General features: G+C 36.8%; 1 pseudogene; it reads left to right on the top strand.

Annotated features, from left to right (window-relative positions):
* The first annotated feature begins 200 nt into the window (after positions 1-200).
* LOC131036537 (auxin response factor 23-like) lies at positions 201-7,466 on the top strand (annotated as a pseudogene).
* Positions 7,467-8,603: the final 1,137 nt, after the last annotated feature.

Below are 8,603 nucleotides of genomic sequence, written 5' to 3'. Positions count from 1 at the left end.
TTTGTGTTTTTTTTGTTGTTGTGTTAGGATCTTTATTCTTGTTATAACCACTTCTAGAATGTTAGATTTAGCTGGGGCTATAATGGAGTTTATGCACAATGCATTTAGAACCATCTTTTAATCTCCTGATAATGTTTGTATTGTTTGTTCCATTAATTTTGTTAAAGATATCACCGATCCTCTCTATAAAGAGCTCTGGCATGCCTGTGCTGGCCCGTGTTACCATGCCAAGGATTGGAGAGCGGGTGTTTTACTTCTCCCAAAGTCATATAGAGCAGGTATTTATATTTTATTTTATGATTATTTGGCTGTTCTTCCAAGGAGTGGCATACTTCAATGTAAATGTAAGCATGATCCCATGAATTGAAACTCTCGCTGAAGAACTTCTTGCAGCTATTGGGGTATATACTTATGACCCAGAAATCTTCATAGTTTCATGTGTGGCTCTGTTGAGTGGCTTTGCATGCGATGTTTATATTGTTCCTAGTAAGTTTTAGCTCCTGTTGAGTCGACATACTATTACGGCTTTGTGTAGCGGCAAAGTTTTTCTCGGCAAATATGTTCTAATAGCTCTCAGTACATTGAGAAGCGTTTCCATCACCAGATCAGTCACACGATACAACATAATGCCCGTGAAGAATGTGTTTTGTTTGATCCCCGCACATTTAGTTTATGTCAAATCACCTGAGACAATTCGGATTCTGTTTGTCCTTTGACAAACTGACTATTAAATTGTAAAGACCACCAAATCATCGTCATTGTGTGCTCGGCCTTCGTTTAAATTAGTAATATACTCTGTGGAGATCTATATCTACCCTTTAAGTACTATACCACTTTGATTATTTTTTTCGTAGTCAATGCCTCTTTACCTAGATATCGAATGTTTGTACAAATTCGGTGTTGTATTGCAGATTGAAGCATCAATAACCAAATACCTAGACATCAATAACAGGAAGCTGAACAACAGGTGCCTTTGTATGACCTGCCCTTCAAAGTTCTTTGCCGGGTCATGAATGTATTGCCGCAGGTAAATTAATATCAATTCTTTCGTGCTTATGTCGGTTGATTGACCTCATTTTGCATGGTTCAGGACTATGGAGCTTAGCTTCTTATTCTTTGTCATTCTATTTAGCTTATGACATTCATTACAGGTCGAACAAGACAGCGATGAAGTGTTTGCTCATATTACTTTGGTTCCCGAGACAGAGGTATGCTCTACAATCCTTCTTATATCTCAGACCTAAATTCACAGCAGGATGAGTGCTCATATTGTTCCGCTCACAGCAGGATGACTGCTCCACCGATATGGATCCTCCGCTTCCACCCCCTCCAAGGCCTTCTGTGCATTCCTTTGGTAAGACTCTCACAGTTTCTGAGACAAGTCCACTTGGATTTTTATCTGTTCCCAGGAGAGAGGCTGATCAATGCCTCGCACCTCTGGTTAGTTTTCCAAGTACGCAATAGTATAAGCATTGATATTTAATTTTATATTACCTTGGGCGCTTTTTGAAGATAGTATTGATTATATTATATTCATTTATGTAATAAAAATTTTCTGGGCCGTTTTTTATAAGATAAGAGTCAACAACCTCAAGATTTAGTTGCCAAAGATCTACATGGAAATGACTGGCGTTTTCGGCATATCTATCGTGGTGGGTTGCTTGCCATATTCTGTCATAGCTTTTATTAAACTAGATTTCCAATTTAGGAAGAAACGTTAAATTTTTCCGTCCAAAGTATTACTCAATATAACCCATATTATGAAAAGATGGATGCATCTATTTTCAGGCAATCATATTCTAGGATATGTTGTTGGTTTTCTTAGATAAACCCCAGGATCTGGATTTTGGTGTGTTTTATTCTTGGTCTGTCATATTCCTGTCCTCGGCTGAAGGCAGCATGGTTTTCAGCCTAGATTCGAACCCTCTGTGAACTGCCCTTTTAAAAAAGCAATTCTCTGATTTCGTTTTTGTGATCACATTCCATGAAAGAATAAATAAATTTCCAAATGATATTTCTTCATTAATGGCGGGACACTTGCAGCAATGACATCATTACAGTTAGGAAGCCGAGAAGAATGTGGCATTCTCTACGTTGTCAACTGCTGGATAAACCTGCTATGCTTCCGCCATAGCCAGATAAACCGAGAAGCTGGGTGGTTTTACGGCTTAAAAGATAATTTAGGTTTTAACTTGGAAAATATTATAATTGTACAGCTTAGGAGGTTTTAGGTTTTGACTTTTAAATTAAGAATATTTACTAAAAATATTATTTATAGTTGTTTTGTTTATTATCTATATATAATGTTATGTGGACTAATTTCCATGTGTCAGCAAAGTAACATTCCATCCTCAGTTATATCCAGTCGCAGAATGCAGATTGCTGTCCTTGCAGATGCGTCACATGCCATTTCAAAGAGGACTAATTTTGGTGTCTACTACAAGTCAAGGTGAAAACTGAAAACTGATGATATTTCCTGCTAGGATCTTACCACTCTGATTTTTTTTCTGAAAAACTTTAAATATTGTAACTTTAAATATTAGTAGATTTTCATAATCCATGAAATTATACTGTAATTGATGCTTTTGGATTAGATTGCATATATATATATATTCAAATATACACCAATCTAATCCAGAAGCATCCAGGTAACCTGTCAAATTGTATGAACTTACAAAGCCCTGGTAGTTTTATGATTTGGGATGGGATGCATTTTAGTACTTTACAAAGATATCCATGTTAAATACACATGGTTGCAGTAAGTACTAGGCACCCGCAAGCCTGTCCCTTAGGTTATGAGATAGTTGCATGGTTGTTTAAACAAATTTTTATAAGGTTCCCAAAGTAGTAGTAAGTTGCACTATCACAAAATAGAGAAATGGGCAGCAATTTGTTTCTTATTTCCATTTTATGAGTATTTTTCTTCTAAGCCATGTTTAAGTGTTACAGACAGCTGCACTCCTCGTTTTCCCAGGAGCTTCCTATATTTTCTAGATTACATTGATAAAGGAACAGTATGTTACTTGAAACTGCTTATATCATTTCCCTGTTTTAAATTTTTGTTTCATCCTTTCTGATGTATGGATTTGTACATATTATGCAGAACCAACCCGTCAAAATTCATTATTTGTTGGGAAGATAAATTAATTATCTTCTAGATTTTCCTAGAAACTTTTGTCTTCCAGAAAATTCATGCACCAAGTGACTTTTAGAGACTTCAGTCCAGATAATTCTAGTGTTGCACTGTTTCAATTGCCCATCATTAAGTTTGTAACTACTTCAGTCCAGATAATTCTAGTGTTGCACTGTTTCAACTGCCCATCATTAAGTTTGTAACTAACTCTTATCCAGAATCTTCTATGTATCTTCTTATAAATTCAATTGTAAGGGCCTGTGTTTAGTAAAGCCCATTTGGTTTCTCTCCTGTCTCTTCTCCTCTGTATTTCTGTGTTTCTGTTGTTTTTATCATGGTATCAGAACCGATGGTTTATGAGCTGCTTGGAGCCAGAAGAACTTTATGGAGAGCCTACTAGAAGAATCTATTGCTTGAAGCCGGTGAAGAAAGAAGTAGAAGCCGTCCCCTTGGAAGGAGAAGATCTCAGCATTTACAAAGCCTGCAGATCGCTGGCTTATGATATGTGGATATTCTGCCACTGCCAAGGAGGAAGGTTGAAAGCCATAAAAGCTTGAAGTGATCATTGAGTCGCTGCCCAAAGGGAAAGAGCAGAAGCTAAAGCAGTTCTTGCAGTCGCCTTGCTGAAGGACACCCATGTGAAGCCCAGTGTAGAAGTGTGCAGGCAGATAAATAATTGTGTAAAGGAAAGATCGCTGAAGAGAAGAGGAGATCGTTGCTACAGAAAAGGATGATCGTTGGATCGTTATTGTGTGAGGAAGCTGCAGTATTAGAGATATCTGCAACCATCGGTGGAAGTTGTGTGTAAAGTGAAAGCCAATCATTGGAGAAGTGGGACAAGTGTGGCAAGTATGTGAAAGTCACGCGTGGAGTTTGAAGGTGTGATGATTTGTGCATCATTAAAGCATTGTTGTAATCTTCATAGTATTGTTTGTGAATGGGCATAGTTGATGAGTTTGTTTCTTTTTGGAAAATATTTAAAGGCAAAACAGAAGTGTGTATTCTACCTAAGTTTGTGTAAGGGGGTGCATGATCGGTGGTACCCGACATTTCGAAAGTGTTTGGTTTAATATTGTGACGAACCATGTATGTGAAAAGCATTCCTATAGAACTGATAGACTCAATAATTTTAGGAAAAGTTTCTGCAGTGATGAAAGTTACCCCATTGCGATGGTCATTGGAACCATATTAGTGCTGAGTCTCTTGTCATGATTTGTGGCAAGACAAAACCACTTGTTTGGGTAAACAAACCTAAAGTAATGTGAAATTCAAAGTGATTATATCAGTTGGGGAAGGTAAACCCGTTAAAAACCCAAAAGTTATTGTAAAAGAGAAGTTTGTAGCTAATCGGTTTAGGGTAAACTGTGAAAACCTAAAGTGATTAGGAGAAACAAAATTTGTTGTAAATAGATACCTAAAAAGGGTTGAGACCAGGACCCATCCTACTTTGATTATGGAGGGATACCAAAAACAATTGGATAGTTAATTTATAGGGGGATGTTGATAGATAAATTAATTATCCTCCAGATTTTCTTAGAAACTTTTGTCTTCGAGAAAGTTCCTACACCGAGTGACTTCTAGAGACTTCAGTCCACGTGATTCTTGTGTTGCACTATTTCAACTGCCCATCATTAAATTTGTAACTAACTCTTATCCAGAGTCTTCTATATATCTTCTTATAAATTCAATTGTAAGGGCCTGCGTTTAGTAGAGCCCATTTATGGGTTTCTCTCCTATCTCTTCACCTCTGTATTTCAATGTTTCTATTGTTTTTATTATTATTCCTTATGACCAATACATGGAGGCCATGAACAGTAATTTCTCAATTGGCATGAGATTCAGGGAGAAGCAGCCCCGGAGCAACGGTCTTCATATTCATCACTTTTAACGTTAAAATGGATGGATTATGATTTAATAGATAGCAAAGCATTCAATAATCGTTCTATGTTGGATTAGGATATAGTGAATTTTGAAATATTCCTAGCGCTGTAAGTTTATAAAATAGATATGTGATGTTCATTGTACTGTATGGGAGATCAGTAACTAGCAGTTGTTTGATGGCTATAGACAGAAGATAAATGCAATTGCATAGTAACAGGAATTTCCTTTGAAAGATGATGTATTTGTTACAGTGTGGTATGCCTGATATGTGTTTCCGTTGGACAGATTTACTGGTACTATCATTCAAATAGGTGATTCTGATCCCCCGAGGTGGCCGGGTTCAAAGTGGAGATGCCTCAAGGTATTTATGGACCAGAAGAAAGTCTTTCTTCAGTTTTAATTATCATCATAATATAATCAATACAGAACTATCCATCTTCTTGCTTATAATCACTCTTCTAATTTTGTGAACTTCAGGTACAATGGGATGCAACATCAGCTATTCCCCAACCAGAGAGTGTCTCACCATGGAAAATAGAACCTGCCTTGACCCCGTAAGAAATTAATCCTCTGCCGAAAGCCAAAAACAAGAGGTCCCGGCGAAATATACTGCCTCCAAAACAAGATTTGTCAGTTCTTGGTAAGTAATATGCTTTTAATCACACATAGCCAAAGAGTCATTATTAAAGTGACATTGTTGCTTTTTTTTTCTCAAAAGTTCTTCTTTTGTCTGATTTTCATCTCAGATAAGGCATTAGTTGATTTTACACAGTTGCAAAGATTTAATACAATGGTCTTGCAAGGTCAACTAGTCATGACCTCGGGAGGATCTTTGGGTGAAAATAACATTGACAGTGTTCCGAGGACAGTTGTGTGGTGGCCAAAACTAGATGACGTCAAAACAAAAGGTGTATTCTCTCAAGGAAGATTGGTTTCTGTAAATTGGATCCCACTGCAAAGGCATGACTCAGCATATGGAGACTCGTTTCCCAGTTCTCAGGGCTTTAGTGAAATGCAAGAACCTTGTGGATCATATACTAATCGTATTGTGGAAGATCCACAACAAATGAAGCTTTCCAGAAAACCCTTCCAGGAAATGAATGAGTCTAATAAGAAACAATATCTAACATCAGTGGCGCCATCTCCCAAAACCAGTGGACATATGAAGTGGAATGGCTTCAATGGGAACCCAAATTTGTCAAACTTGGGAATGGAAGCATCGGGAAAATGGAAAATGCATATGATGCCAAGCCATTCAGAAGTTTCAGGGGCACATGGTGGTGTGGACATAAATTTAATGAGAAACATGCAAGCTAATAAACAGGGAACAACAGAGCATCAGCCTGGTTTTCCTTCACGGGAAGCTTCTAAGGATAAAAGAGTTGATGTCGTTTCAGGCCCTGCAGACAATAATCGCAAATTATCTGGTCGTCATATGATTGACTTTTTCTCAAGCAGTGAGCCAAATTCATAAAAGAATAGAGTTTCTATCAACGAGGAAGACCTACAAGTTTCTGCTCATACCTCAAAAGAATTTCTTTCACAATTCTCCGAGGTTGACCAACAATTGGAGCCAAGAAGGTTGATCAAGTCTGATACATCTGCTATGAGCTGTGAGCAAGAAACATCATCTTGGAGACCACTACAAGAAATACAATGCAGAGCTCAGAAAAGGAGCTGTACTAAGGTAGTAATCATTTACATTTCTGTAGGACAGAGATTAGAATTTTGTAAATTTAATATATTGTTGGAAAGATTCTGACAGTTCAGAACCATATTTTTCATCACAATGAAGGTGCATAAGCAGGGTAGTGATCTTGGGCGAGCTCTGGATCTTACAAAATTTGTAGGATACAAAGAATTCTTCCATGAGCTTGAGGTGATGTTCAATTTTGAAGGACAACTGGAGGATCCAAGCAAAGGCTGGCAAGTTGTCTACACAGATGATGAGGGAGATTTGATGCTTGTAGGAGATGATCCGTGGCAGTAAGTATCAATGTCCAATATTCCACCGAAAAAAAATAGCTTGCTTCTCAATGGGTGATTCTGTTATAACGTGGCTATGTTGTAATTATTTTGTATGAACTCATTTTTTTTTTTTAAATCAGGGAGTTTTGCAGCATTGTACGTAAGATTTATATATATAAACGAGAGGAGGTTGAGAAAATGATCCCCGGTACCCCTAATTTGGAGTTCAGGAGAGAGTGTGAAGAACAACCAATCACAAGCGATGCTCGACACAGTTAATGTTGACAACTGATGCTCACGCCGAGTCTCATCACATGTGAATTTCATGCTGCTGCCAAACGAATCTATTTTTAGAGCCGTTCATAGTTCTACTCTTAGTTCCGTAATTTTCAAATAGTTTGCAATACTTTTAGATCTGGATAGCATTGTTTAACTACCAGTACTAATGCTGGCCGAATAATCCAAATAGCAAGCATAGTTTTGATTAGCCTATATTTAGCTTGCAAGAGTAGTAAACTTTCATAGAAATTTTGTTTTCCTACTCCAGCAAATAAAGCATACTGTGCATGCTCCAGTAGCTACGATTTTTTTTCGATAGCAAACTGCTGTTTTTTCTTAGTCTTCGATCTGTTTCCTGAGATGGAAGGATGTGTTCAGCTTCTCTGTTTTTTCGTTAAAGACTCAATAAAATTATATTGAGACTTGCGTCATTGAGTTTTACGTTGAATGCTTCTTTTTCACGAATGTTTCGGTTTGTACACCCAAGTTTTCTTATTTTATTTATTGTTTATGATTTGCTGTTACAATGCTTGATTGATTAGATAATGAAGGAATTGGATCTGGTTAAATAAATATTACAATAGGTATCAAAGTCCGTCTTTCTTTTATTTTAAAGATTTAGTAGTCAATCTTTCTTTTATGTTAAAGATTTATGTAGAGTCAATTGATTAGAATACCCTCACAACCAATAATAAAACAACTATGAAGAAGAATGTTCAAGCCTTGTTTAAGATTCAAATAGCTATTGATAAGAGCTTATTTTAAAGAATTGCAAATGCAAAGACAATTGAAGGTCTATCTAGAATACTCTAAGAGAAGTTTACCCAGGTAGTGCTCAAACCAAAGTTGTCAAGCTATAGACATTGAAGAGAGAATTCAAGAATTTGAAGATGCAAAAAGTTAGAAGTGTGAATGAATATTGTGTCAACGTAAAAGATGTGGTCAATAAGATGGCTATAGTTGGAGAAATTGTGAACAATGAGGTTTTGAGTAGAAAGGTGTTGAGGACTCTTACCCAAAGATGGAACCATGTTGCTTTAACCATAAAAGAAATGAAAAAATTGTCTACCCTTTAGTTTGATTACCTAGTGGATCTTTGATGTCTTGTAAAGAAAATTTGAGAGATTCTTTCGGAGAAAGTGATGAGAAATATTTTTTTTCCAAATTACAAATTACAAAGAACGAAGATGCCAAGAGTATCACCAAAAGCAAGCAAGGCCAAGGTAGTGGTAAAAATCAGAATCATTCAATAGGAAATAAAGGTGGATGTGATCTAAGAGGAAGAGGTAGAGGTTGATTTTATAAAAACAAATATCCAATGTTACTATTATAACAAGTATGG

Source organism: Cryptomeria japonica, chromosome 5, assembly GCF_030272615.1.
Source record: "Cryptomeria japonica chromosome 5, Sugi_1.0, whole genome shotgun sequence".
NCBI classification, from domain to species: Eukaryota; Viridiplantae; Streptophyta; class Pinopsida; order Cupressales; family Cupressaceae; genus Cryptomeria; species Cryptomeria japonica.
The sequence above is the reverse complement of the archived record's forward strand: the minus strand, read 5'-3'. Positions and strand labels throughout refer to the sequence as shown.